A 14,039-nucleotide genomic window follows, 5' to 3' on the forward strand; every position below is an offset into this window, starting at 1 on the left:
TCTCTCCTGACCATCTGTGCAGATTGGCCGGACTGAAGGAGCCCTTAAAATCTGGGTGGTGCGCAGGCCATCGCTCCCCTCCCACAACTGTTCATTCTCCACTCTCTGTGTGAAGCTGCAATCAGATTCTCATGTGAGTCTAAGCCTTCAGGGCCCCACAGGGAGCAGAGCAAAGTGGGTAGCTAGGGCCTGAGAGGTAGAGACTCAGCACCCCAGGTCCAGTGATAGAGTAACGCCCTCTCCCACATCCAGGAAGTACTTGCTTCTGTCCCTACTTAGGTGTGACTTTCTTGCTTTTCGAAAGCTGGGATGGATTGTTCTGTCTGTGTTCTCTGCAGATTGCCCAGTGAGGTTCTCAGGTACCGTCACAACGTTGCATTCTTCCTTGACTCTCACGAGACACCCAGGGCATCTTTCCCGGGGACAGGCCCTTTGAGGGCATTTCCCCCCAGTTAATCCTCACAAGAATCTGATGAGGTAGGGTCTGTGACAGACGTCGTTGGTGCAGAAGAAGAAGCTTAAAAAAACAGAAATTGGAAAGACTGTCCAAGGTCACCTCCTAACAGCGAGAAGCTCCAGGGTCAGTGCTCAAGGGGAGGGACAGAAACATGAGGGGCCTGGCATCATCACACTTGTCTTTGGTGCCCCCACTGTCCTCCTCCTCATTATTCCAAGGTCCTGGGAAGGGGATGATGAATTCAGGGTGAAAGGTGATTGCGGACACAATGTGTCTCTGAGGTTCTGCAGAACAGTCTCTCTTGACTGGGGAGCTGGGCCCCTGGGGAGTTTCACAGAGAGAAACGACCAAGAATCTTCTCTTTGCAAACACACCATTGTTTTGAGAAAGGCCTATTCTTCCTCATAATTCTCTTTGAGTTTCTATTAAAAGTCAATAACAATCCGTCCCAAGAGCCTCTTTTTTACGGAGCAGCACAGGCCTGTTCTACCAGAGGTCAGTAGTATCAAAGGAACCTTTTCCTCATCTTCTACAGGAAGAGAGTCAGGCCTTTGAAAGGCTAGCCCACTATTCACGGAGGAAGCTTTGTGGAGGACTCCTAAGCCTTTCCCATAATTAGTCACCTCCTTAAAATGCATCTACTCTTTGTGGCCATAACTCACATCATTAAAAGCCAGCGAAGTGATTTTCTAATGAGCCTCTTGGTTCAGAACTAGACATTTATGTGTCCAGAAGAGAATAACATCGTGTGAGCTAAGAAGAAATGGCAAAGTCCTCATTTCTAACTACCTCATCATGTCTTAAGACTCCTAGTACTCCTAGAATTTTGAAAATAAATGCAATGCTTGGGTCAAGCCTGTTTCTTCCCAAACCTTCTATGGGTTAATAAAAATATGAGTTTGTTTGTGTGCAACAGAAATTCAACTTTTTAGTAGTGAAATGGTAAATTCAAAAGTCATTTATTTACTTATTGATGGCAAGAAGCCTAGTTATAACTAGTTCAGAGGGGTACACCCTCTTGACCCAGCCCCTGTTCCAGCTTCTTACCCAAGCCCCTTTTGTGTGTGGCTTTGGAAACTGCTGCTGTCACCCGTCACAGCTGTATTCTGGGTAAGAAGAGAAGGACAAAAGCCACCCAGCCCAGTGCCAGCCAAGTGTGTCTGTGTTCATTAGGCAGGGATTTTCTTCCCCCAAACCTCCTGTTCCATCTCATATTCATTTCTGAGAAAATGTTTAAAAGGGTCAGCATGTTTTAATGGGCAAATTGCTTTTCTACATAATATGGGGGATTCTGTGTCCAGGCAAAGACCAGAAAGGGGTTCTGAAGGGGGGACAGTTACATCTCAGAGAGCATCTCCCGGGCAAGAGGGATGTGTTAGCTTAATATGCCATCGATACTAAGGCAGAAGTTGGAGTACAGGAGGCAGATGCTGTCTTCTTTTGATGCAAGGCAGCGTTGAAACACTGGACTCTGTCGAGAAAAGGAAATAAGTTAGAAATAGAGGATGCCAGTGTTCCTCTCCTCACAGATTTGCTTAGGGTGTCGGCCTCCTTCTAGGATGTGGTTAAGCTTCCTCTGGTCTAGGCTTCTAACCCCAGCCATCACTGACAATCTGCACTGGATGATTCTCCAATGTGGAGAGTCTCTGTGCTCTGTAGGTTGCTTGTCTTGTCCACTGCCAAAAAGATGCCAGTAGCATTGCCTCCTGCCTAGAGCCGACACAAGCAAAACCAAAGCAGCCCCTGGGCAGTGCTAAGGTGCCCCTGGTTAAAGATCAGTGATTAAGTCTGTTTCGTCCCACTAAGCACTGCTGATGGGACTCAGTCTTTTTCTAGTTTTGAAATGAGAAGGATAGGATTCGCCTATCCAGTATGAACCCCTAGTGAGTGAGCCGGTAGCTGGAGGGTGTCCACACACTGCATTGTATCTGACCTGGGCTCCTACTAAGCTGGCCATGATGGCATCTAGAATAAAGCCATCATATTTAAAGCCAGCACCTCGTGAACAGAATTTACGGGAGTCAGAACAACCTAACAGCAAAGATGCCTAACAAATAAAACATAGGCTGAATAGCTCAATCAAATTTCAGATAACCGTTTGGCCTGGGAAGCCCCTGGAAACCCTAAATGGGAGCAACATGCGTGTTCACACGTTCAATGTGAATAATTCCTGGAATCAGCTTTTCTGGCCAGTTTGCCTGGCTGTTCACATGGTCTAGCAAGCACTTCCTGTAGCTCTTGGTAACTATGCTGGTGGCTGAAAGCTGTGGTCAGACATCCTCACATGTGGCGTCTCTGCTCTTGCCCTGGTTTTGAATCGGGTGATACCAAAGCCATCAGATTTTCCGCCCACAGCACCTCCTTTTCAGATCTTGGCTGGAAGGAGGCCCTTACCTTGTCCCTAGGTGGATATCTTAACAGTGGCAGTGACTTACAGGCGCAGCTTCATACTGACCCTTATTTTCTGTGTCTGCATGGCACAGGGAGCATGTGACCTGGGCAGTGAGATACTAGAAAGAAAGAAAAAAAAAGCCCACATCATCACCTGAGTCTCAAAGGCCTGAGTGCTAGCAGTGAAAAGGTAGGGTCCTTTTCTTCTCCACATGTAACCATGGGAAATCCTACGTAGAGATTCTCAGGCAGGGTTAACAAGCAGTATCCCGTGATGGTTGGGCTGGCTGGTCTGCTATATAGGGAAGCTGCCTGTGATCTGCCTCCCCCAGAAGCCCCGGCATCCCTGTCCCAGGGAGTTGTTCTATTGGGTATCAACCTATGAAGTCTGGTGTAGCCTTAAAGAGGTCTACACCAAGGTTTCCCCAAATTATCTGAACAGAATGCTTAGACATGATCAGTAACGAGTCGAGTAGGGCCCACTTGGGCATTCACTGCTCATGCCAGTAATACAGTAGTAGACATTTGACAAATATTTATTATGTGCACACACCATGCTGGGCCACATGTTTAGGGTAGGAAGCATATGTTGCTTTTTAAATTCTAAAAATGATTATACATATTTAATCATCTGTAATTAGTTTCTCAGCATCTGATTCTCCTTGCCAAAGCCCCTAGAGGACAGGACAATGTGTATCTTGGTCCCTAGTCTTTAGCTGCCTCCCGATTGTTCCGAGTCTGTGGTAGATGGGCTGGGTGGAGGAGTTCAGCAGGGAGTGGTGATGTGCATTTGCCCCTCTGAGAACTTCCTAGCTGGTGCAGTGACCCTTATGGGGCCACAGAACAGGATATGCCCGAGAACACATGACTTTGACCCCTTGCACCAGAAGTTAGGTGGAAAGGCAAGAAAAATCATACTCAATACGCGGAGCCCAGGATTGAGGCCTGAGCCTGACTCTGGGAAATCATGCTTTGATGAGAGTCTCTTCTTGAGTTCTCTGTTTTGTCTACGTGGGTTAGTGTCTGGGTCTGGGTTGTGCCCTGAGACACCTCAGGTGTGTGGCTCTTTAGGTGCTCACCCGAGGGCAGCGAGCTTTTTTTCTTAAGGAACACGGATGCACCTCTTTAAAACTAAAACTTAGTCTCCCCAAACATGCTTGTGTGGTAGAAATGGCACAGGGGGCTCAAAGTCCCAAGAAGGAACGTCATTTGTCCCAGCCTGTGCCCCAACAGTAAAGTGTGACCCTGGCTTCCGTCAATCCATGTCATTATATGAGAATCCATTTGCCACTGTACTAAAATATGATGAATTATTACCTTAATTTTGCTTCTGAGTTTTTGTATCCTCTGTAACCCATTTCCTTAGAAGGGCTAATCCTTGTTACTTAGTTATTTTTTTGCCTGTTATTTTCTTATACAATTATTATAAAAAAGAAAGAAGATTAAATAAGTTTCTAGTGGTTACTAAACAGCCAGCAACCACAATTCTAGGGTATAGATTCTAGCAACAACACAATATGACAATTAAAAATGTGGAGAACATATTTGATACATGTAAATATATAAAATATAAAATATTTTCAGTTGATCCCCCTTTATTCTATTCAGTATCCCTTATTATATTAAACATGGAAATAGAACCAACTGCTTTATGTGGATTCTTATTCTTCCGTGTTCATGATTTCTCTAACTTTAGGACGTAAAGTGTCCCTGGTAAGGGCACCCTGTACATTGGTCACCTGAGAGACAGAATGAGGCCCGTCATTACACCGGGCAGTTTGAATGTGGGGTTATCTGTCTGTAGAGGCAGACTCGAGACATTTGGTTTATGATTGCTGAGAAGGTCCTATACTGTTGGCTCTCCTTACCCCTGATACCACCACAGCCGGCAGGTCAGCCTTACTGATCTCCAACGCTTCTTCCTTAACTTGATTCTTGGAGAGATCTTGTCTCATGGGAATCTCCTGGTCATTCTAAGGACTTACTAGCAAGAAATCCTTTAAGGTATTCTGTGATGATCAATAGCACACAACAAATACTAACACGTAGGAAGCAATTTCTACCATTTTTCTTTATTGACTTCTGGTCTGTTATTTCTTGTCACTTTCTTACTTTGGGTTTCATGTGCACTTGCATCTCTAGCTTCTTAAGTTGAAGTTTAATTATCAATGTAAAACATTTCTTTTTCCTGCCCTACACATTAGTGTTCTATGTTTCTCTCTGCGTGTTCTTCTAACTGTATTCACAAAACTTGATCAGTTTGTCTTTATTTCAAGTCTTATAAATATTTTCATTTCCCCTGAGCACTTCTCTTGGAGCTCTGGGTGATTTAGACATTCATTGCTTAATTTTCAAATACTTGTGGAATTTCCAAGCTCTCTTTCTGGCCGTGGCTTCTGGTATAATTCTGTCATGCTCAGAGAAAGCACTTCATGTCAGTCAAGTTCAAGTATGGCCCAAAATATGTTTTGCCTTGGTTTACAGACACTTGGAAATAACATGTATTCTGCGCTCACTATGGAGAATATTCTAGTAATGTCAAAAGGGCAAAGTGGCTAGATGCTGTTATTCACATCTTTTTTCTTAACAAATTCTGTGATCCCTTTTGCATTATTTCCCGAGAGAAGAGTGTTTTGTTGTTGTTTGGTTGGTTGGTTTTACTCTTTGTCTTTGACTCTTTTGACTCTTTGCTTTTTGGGAGAGTGGGGTGAACTGAATAAAAATCCAAGTGTCTTTAAGGGATTCAGAAATGTAGGAAACACTAGTGAATACACATTGTGACTTCCCTCGCTTCATCCATGGCCAACCCCACCGGTACATGCACGTGGGGTCTAAATGTGTTTCCCCTATGGGAGAAGGTCGGTGTCAGGTCAGAAGTGAGATGGAACATTGTTCCCTCCTGCCATTCACTTCCAGCCTTTGCATTACAACACACATCATTGGCTCGCCTTGACCCTGACACCACTTTATAGGCTTAATAATAATAAATCTATGTCCTGAAATAGTTTTTGCAGATTACAGCAATCAATCAAAATTCAGGGAACCCAAGACCATTAAAGTCATCAGCAGCCTTGCAGACCCCAGGAATCCATCTACATCAGCCATTACGATGGAAAATAGACCAGGAGAGCTTCGAGTCGGGGGCGTAGATGGGAGGGTAAATTGCAATTCTATTTTTATCAGACATCAAGAGATGATTTTCTTGGGGAGCTCTTGTCTTTTCATAGTAGGAAATGCAACTGGGACTCGGTAATTCCTCTTGCAAATGAGCAACTAGGAGGTTTTTGCTGGCTCTGGGACTGTGCACTTAAATGCTATCTGTTAATAGTCTACAAGCCAATACACAAGGGAGGTCTTTCCACAGTTGCCCCAGTGAGCTAAGTCAAGGTACCATTCTCAGCCTTCTTTGATGATGACCCCAACTGTTCACACATTGCCTTCTATCCTGCTATGTGAGTACCAGGAGGGATACATGCTGCTACATTGTCCCCAACTTCTGACTTACCAATTTACAGTAGAAAAACAAGAACCACTTTGTTTGCCTACCCCTTTCGTTTTAAATCATTTCCACACATACTAAAATGCCTCATCATAGGCCTAAGGACATATGGAAAGTTCGTTATTGACAGCTTTCACTAAGATAAAGAACTTAAGTCAACAGAACTGTGGTCTACTTCGATCACATGTCTCATGCCTCTGCATGCCTCACTTGCTAGCTAAATAGTACTCTGGTCCATGTTCTCAGCCTGTTGGGGTGGCTTCCTCCATTGCTTCATGAGTCTGTTTTTCTGCTCTTTGTATAAGCTGATCAGGTGGTGTCAGATACGATGCTTTTACAGTTCTTCCTCCATCCTGGTTGGGTGCCAAGCATAGTCTAGAACCATCCTGAGTGGCTCATACACATATGTAATGAGGAGCGGACCTGCCTCTATGGCACTGACTGCAGGGAGATTCTCTCTTACAAGTAACCCGTTAAATCTCAATTTGCGGCTCTTCATAACTGCACATCGAAACCCCAGTGATGACAGACACGTTCTGAGAATCTGTGTGTATCATAATCCAAAGCCATAAATGCAGGGACTAATTGTGGGGTTCATGATGGATATCCTTGGACTTGCTGGGTATTTTACCGTCTTCTGTGGCTAAGCTGTCTTTACCAGATAAACCCCATTTCCCTCTTCACCCTCAAAACCTTCCTGTCTTCTGTCCTTCCCTGTGGATTTATAGTAGCAAGGTGTGTGGAAATTTCTAGTCACGAGATGCTTATAGAAGTAAATCATCTCATCTGTCTCCTCACCCCCTTACCCCCTAACCGGCCTCTTGAGGGAGCCTGCAAGCCTTTATGCTTTTTCTGATTGAGGGAAAGATTGATTCCAGGGCAGAGAGCAGTGACCTTGACAATGTCAAATAATTTAATATGCCATTAGGCTCCAGGCCTGACTTTGGGGTTCATTTGCTGTCATTGAGAGCTCTGTTTTCTCTGAACAATATGGCTGTTGAGAAAGACCGGGGAGGTGGCCGTTCATGCAGTCAGCTGCTAAAGGGGTCTTTCGATTTCACTTTTAATAGGAAAATAAAAATCAGCTGCTGTATCAGCAAAAGCTTTTCAGAAAAATCAGGTCATTCTATGGTCCGTGGCTCTTTTATTATGATTGGAATCATGTCACTAGATACACACATAATAAAATGCTGCCTCGTAGGTCTGGGGAAACAGGCAAGAGAATTGGGTTTTCAAAGTTTCACTAAATGTTGCTTTCTTGAGACAACAAACTGTGGGGGGTTTAGGAAGAGAATAGCCATGAAGTTGAAGTTATGATGATTATAGTGATCTTTGTGTTTATGTATGTGTGTGTGTGAGGAGAGAGAGAGAGAGAGAGAGAGAGAGAGAGAGAGAGAGAGAGAGAGAAGTGAATGCTAAAAGAACATACAACCTATGTTCCGTCCTTGGCAAACTAGTTGCTACTTGGTCCACCTCTGTCCCTCTAAGTCCCACTGGCCGGCAGTTCCTCCCTAGGCTTGCAATCGGTCACACTGGACTCTGCTCTCCCACTTACTGGGTGACCTTGTGCAAATTACTTAATCCTTCTGGAGCCTCTATAGGAATTAAATGAGATCATGCTTGTAAAGTGCTTCTCACAGTATCTGGCTCAGAGCCAGCGGTCAATAAATGGAACTGTGATTAGCATCATTATTATTATTGGGCTTGGTCCTCCGTGCCTTAATTATCTGTTGGCCCCACCCCATCGGTGTCTTTCTGCCTCTCAGAACAGCCTTCCTTCTGTGCCCAGGTTTCGCTGTTGGGCTGTTGCCAGCATCTCCCCTCCAGAGCAGCCAGGAATCATTGGCTTCTTCCCTCCTCGGGGTTAGAGATAACCTCTGGGTACTTTCGCATTCCTCGAAACAGAGCTGTAATCTAACAACAGCCCTTCCTGGACAGTGGACACCCAACGCCTGGGGGCACACAGCAGGGCCTAACCTGTCTGAGATCTTCTGACCACCCAGGTAGGAAACTGCAGGTCTTTGGGCCCTCCCGGGAGTCCCCAGCCTCTGCGAGGAAAAAAATCGTGGCACAGTATTTCTTTATTCCCGCCCAGAAATGTACTTCAGGGCGCACAGAGGCTTTCTGTAACAGTTACAAACACCTGGCAGCGCGCTCGAGTGCTCGGCTCCAATCTCCTGACAGCCAGCTGCGGCTGCTCAGAGCCTGATACTGGAAGGTATTTTGTGTCCCTCATGAGTCCTTTTGGGTGCTGCTGCGATTTGAGATTCCCGACTTTAAAATCAAGGTTTCGGCATTTGAGTTTGAATTTCCAGGAGATCCAGCAATGCGGAGCAAGGGTAGTTTTCTGTAGACCAGAAGTCCTGTTGCGGCTCAGCAACTTAAGTGTTGAAGCCACGGTCTTCTCACACACTCTCTCACACACACTAACTTGGAGAAGAAGAGAAACTTGTATTCTTGGACTCACCTCTTTCTGGGCATCCTACTCTATTCATACCCTATATAGCTAGAAGGAAATAATGTGGGAGTTCTGGTTTCAGGCAGCTCTACCGATTCTTTGCCTGTTAAGAAGGTGTGATCCAAGGAATCAAAAGAAACGAATTGGCTCAGAGCCTCTTTGCCACTGACTTCAGGACCTGAACTTCCAGCCATTCCTAATAAATCAGCGGGCACCTGAAACATCACCTTTCGACTGTGAAAGAACACATAACTGAGAAAATGCACCAGCTAGAAGATTCCATGATCAGTTTACCTTTGTTATGGAACACAGAAAGCGCAGAGAACACACTCCAGACATTCTGAATTGAGATCACACATAAGGGATTTGTTGGAGTGGCTTACTGATTGGGGTCCGGCAATGGCTATCAACCAATGGAAAGTTCAAGAATCTAGTAGCTGTTCAGTCCATAAGGCTGGATGTCTCCGCTATGTGCTGGAATCCCTACAGAGTAGGCTCTAATGCCAGTGAAGGAATGCAATTGCTGGTGAGACCCAGGTCAAGCAGGCAAGCTGCAAAAGCTTCCTTCTTCCAGTTCCCTTATATAGGCTGCCGCCAGAAGGCGTGGCCCAGATTAATGATGACTCTTCCCACCTCAAAAAGGTCCAGATTAAAGGTGGGTCATCCCAGTTCAAATGATTTAATTAAGAAAAAAAAAATCCCTCACGGGTATACCCAGTAACTTGGGTTTAGTTCATTCTAGATGTAGTCAAGTTGACAGCCAAGAAGAGCCATCCCAGCTTTCAAAATAACTTCCGCACTTGGAATCTAGATGGGGTTGCCAGTCACAGCTGTAACGTGTGTTTCAGGGCAGACTTACTGTTGACACATACAGAAAGCTTTTCGTATCCCAAAGTAGTCGCAAGGCAATGATGAGCAGTGACTGAAGAGTCATGTCAAGGCAAGAAGAGCACTGTGGGTAGATTTGCCATTTTGGAGTTGATACAAATGGTTGTCAAGAGTCATACCTGGCCAGAAAACTCCTTATGTGAACAGATCAAAGTCATGTCTGCTTTCTATTGTGTCCCCCCCACCCACCCCTCTGTGTGTGTGTGTGTGTGTGTGTGTGTGTGTGTGTGTGTGTGTGTGCAACAGAGATGAGCGGAAAGAACAAAGGAAAGATCCATATTCAACTACCATGCCTTTGATGCCTTTGGGCACAGGATTTCTACCAAGGGTCACATTGCTTGAGCGAATGTTGGGGGCAAATCTGGCTTGTCTGTGGGAGCTTTTTGTGTCTGCTCTAATCTCACAGGCCATGCACTGTTACCTGCTTTGCTAGAGGAATCGAGAAGCGTGTCTGCATTCTTCTCCCAATAATGAACACTTTGAAGAGAGATTCAGTGTTCTCCTGTGTTGCTGCCTTAGAACTCATGGCTCAACATCATCTATCAAATTCTACTCCGTCTACTAGGAGTTTAGCTCAGCCTTTTATAGCACACCAGCACACTCTCCCTGCCAGACAATTGGATCTGCCTCCTGGACAATGGTGCTTGTTAAAGATTCCATCCTCAATCAGCCTGTTGCAAATTGCACTTCCCACTGTGCACTTCAGATGTCTTCACTGTCTCTTTAAGAAACCTGCATCCCCAAACCCTCCACAGGTCCATGAGAATCTTTGCTACGTTTTGAATCTATAGATTTAAAAAAAATATAAAACTCTATTTATTTCCTTGTACCCCTCTTCTGGCACTGGGCAACCTTCATTCCCATCCATGCTGCCTGCTTCTAGCTGCCATGAAAAGAGACTTGTTTATCATCTCATCAGTGACAACCTATCACCCACTTCTGAGGTGCTGCTGTGACTGTCTCTGTGGTCTCCTGTAACTTATGACTCAGAGATGAAGGAACCAAAAGAAATGTCATGATTTTTGTTTTCAGGGGCCTTTATGTTTCACTCTGTCAACAATGTATGGGCACACTTACATCAGGACTGAATACTACATGGCTTTAATCCTAACTTGGAAACAAAAGACATCAGGAAGCCTTGCCATATGGCTTCTGGTGGTGAAGGTGATGTTTGTGACAAGCACTCGAAGATGGGATGTAGCAGAATTCCAGTAACTGAGTTATATTTTGATCTAGGTTCTTATGCTGTAATTAAACAACACGATTGACAGAGCTATGTCACATCCACTCCCATGCCAAGGGGGACGCGGGGGAGGAGGGGGTGTCTGTTGGAGTCACCCATAATCTAAGTTCCTACAATGTTGGCACAGCAAAAGTACCCCATGGCTAGCTATCAGTGGAAGAATTGGAAAGGAGAAAGCATCAAACTTTCCTCCGTGAGACCTTTGATAGACTGCTTCAGTTTCGTGTTTTCTTACAAAACAAAGACAACAGCAGTAACAACAACAACAAACCCCAGGAAACATAAAAACAACCAAAGCCTTTGTTTCCTCATATAATTTTATAAAAGAAAAAGGGCCAAAGCAACCCCATTTCACCTGAAAGATAGTCCGCGCTATTACCCTGTTCCGGTTCCTGTTTGGGAAGTATTTTGTCTTTACATTAAGGTATTTTACCCCAACCATGATCTCTTACCTAGGGCAAGCAACTTTAATGTGTGACCAAATGCTTTTTGAAATTTTAGTGGATATAAGCTTAGGTTTTCTCTCCCTTTTATCTCCAGCAACAGAAGTTTCTCTTAAAAAAAAGAAAAAAGAAAGAAAGAAAGAAAGAAAGAAGTAAGAAAAAAGTAAAAATAAACAAAAAATTAAAAAAAACAACCAAAATGCCCCACAAGATCAAGTTCTCCATAGCCAGACCTGAGCTGTCCTCACAAGTCTACCCTGAGTTCATCTTCTCAGGCTCCACTCCCTCCCAGCCTTCTGCAATGTCACAATCCTGTAGCTGTGTTTCCTTAGTCCATTTGGTATGCATACTCTTCTAATTCTAACGGTTTGCTGATGAAATGTGTTAGGCTCAGCATTCATTCCTAGCTAATTCTTGGCCTTTCTAGCTTTCTCCATAATTGTCTGTGAGGCTGATTGTCTAGAACCCAGCAGGAAATCCAAGTGGGCCTCATACCCCTCCTCTCCTTGCTATTCAGGAGCTTCCTATTAACTCAGTGCATGGTCTCTCTTGATGACAGTTTCACTCCTAACAATAGTGTCTGAACCCTTGGGTACACAGGAAGGACATATATGACGCTAGGAAGAAAAAGATGGTAGCTCCCATGTCACTGAACCAAAAATTTTGATTAGGGCATTTATACAGAACCAAGAGCTTGTAGATCAAGGATAGACTAACACCAAATGTCTGGCAACATCTTAAAATAGGAACATTTCACAGGTAGCTTTTTTCCTAAGTTATGGGCCATTCTTTATGGGGCCCTTAAAAATAGCCCTGAGGGAGTAGTGAATTCTAATTCTGCAGCTGTCACTTTCCTGCAGCAATCGATGCCAAAAGATTGTCCTTTGTGTGACCTCTGGACTGAATTCAGCAGGAACCACCTAACCCACACGCTCAGGCACTATACACTCAGTTCATGGGTCTCCTATACGGGCACATCTGTTTGCAGACTTCTTGAGTCATTGAAACCCTGCTGTAGGAAGCAAAACTAAATCCAGCCCTCAGGAAAATGCTGGAAAAACTGAGATGTCCCCCTAGACAACTTCTCCATTTATAGTATGAAGAGGCTAGAGTCAGTGGCTCTCTGAGTGTCTCCACCAAATACATCTTTGTGCATTTTGAACTGAGATCGGGCATCGATCATCTTGCAAAAGTTTCAACAATCAAACTCTAAAGGTCCTCATAATTTCACAAATGCACACAGCATGGTTTTTCTCTCTTTCAAATTTATTCTATCCTTGAAGATGACAGAAAGGGCTTGTGGGTACATAGTGCAGAGAGGGCTTGTGGGTACACGGTGCAGAGAGGCCTTGTGGGTACACGGTGCAGAGAGGCCTTGTGGGTACACGGTGCAGAGAGGCCTTGTGGGTACCAGTAGAGAGGCCTTGTGGGTATGCAGTAGAGAGAAGGCTTGTGGGTACACAGTGCAGAGAGGATTTGGGGTACGCAGTGCAGAGAGAACTTGAGGGTACACAGGGCAGACAAGGCTTGTGGGACTACAGTGGGTTCTTGTGCATTGCAGTTGGATGTTCCCAGGAATCTTAGCGAACAGATCATTCTGGCAGAAAACTTGATTCTGATCCTAATTATATCTTAGATTTATCTTAGGAGAAACAATGTTAATCCAATAACTAATAGATTCAACCAGGTAATACTAAAAATAAAAAGAAGCATATATCTTTTAAAAAAATAAAAGTTAACAGACTCATCCACCTACCGAATCAATCAATTTTTAAAAAATTTGCATTCCATATCATCTCTTCTACCTCTTGGCTCCTTGGTTTGAGACAGTTTATATAGGCATGCGATGACTTATTTCTTCCTTTCCGCTTACCGGAAGAGCAGCAGTGTAAGGAACATTTGCTGTGGGATGAATCTGGACTGTCCGGAAGACCTGAGACTTAGTGCCCTCTTTCAACATTTCCGTAGTACCCAGTTTGATTTCAGCTACGCGCATGTTTCATCTTGTTCAAAGTCAAGCTCCTGGAATGAACCTGGTGAAGACGGGAAGTGCTGGGAAGCTAGACTCGTGTTTGTTTTGGATGCAGAGGGCCAATGCATTCCAGTTTTCAGGGTAGGGAAGCAAGTCTGGGTAATGTTGCAACGCTGGAGCCGAGAAAGTGGAGAAGAGGGGGCGGGTCTTTTTGCCACCCCAGCTCCAGCTGTTGTTCAGGCTGAGTTTTGGGGTAACATCTGTGACATCAGGTAGTCTTTGAAGACATACAATAGGGATATAACCAGTGAGTACTGATCTGATTCTGAAGCCTTGATGATAAGTGCAGCTTCTAAAAGGGGAGGGGGGTATTACTTATAATGAACACAACCGTTTTCTGAGCACTTCCATGTTTTAGTAACCTTATCCCATCTCAGAATTAGCCCCTCCACCCTCCCTCCAGCACTAAAATGAACAACATCATTTTCTGACTCTTGAATTTTGTCATTTATCTTGGTAAAGAGGAAATTTTATCTGAGAAATTGCCTTGACTATTACCCGTTCTTAGTCAAGCAAATAATTTAACATGGGGGTGGGTCACTATATCGAGAAAGATCTGTGGACAACTGCTCCAAACTTGAAGCTGTATTGTAGGTTTTATGTCTGCTTTACAAGGTCAAATTCAGAC

The 14,039-nt window shown here is 44.4% G+C and overlaps 1 long non-coding RNA gene across 3 annotated transcripts in view; it reads right to left on the reverse strand.

Moving 5' to 3' along the window:
* Positions 1-1,689: 1,689 nt before the first annotated feature.
* LOC125406110 (uncharacterized) overlaps positions 1,690-14,039 on the reverse strand; it is a 40,568-nt gene continuing 28,218 nt past the window's right edge. For all 3 annotated transcript variants that reach the window (XR_007233798.2, XR_014997200.2, XR_007233799.3), the window contains 2 exons: positions 2,852-2,967; positions 1,690-1,928 (listed from right to left, as the gene is read on the reverse strand). This is a non-coding gene — a long non-coding RNA (uncharacterized LOC125406110). The remainder of the gene's footprint in view (positions 1,929-2,851; positions 2,968-14,039) is intronic.

Source organism: Myodes glareolus, chromosome 15 (assembly GCF_982192425.1).
Source record: "Myodes glareolus chromosome 15, mMyoGla1.1, whole genome shotgun sequence".
Classification (NCBI taxonomy): domain Eukaryota; kingdom Metazoa; phylum Chordata; class Mammalia; order Rodentia; family Cricetidae; genus Myodes; species Myodes glareolus.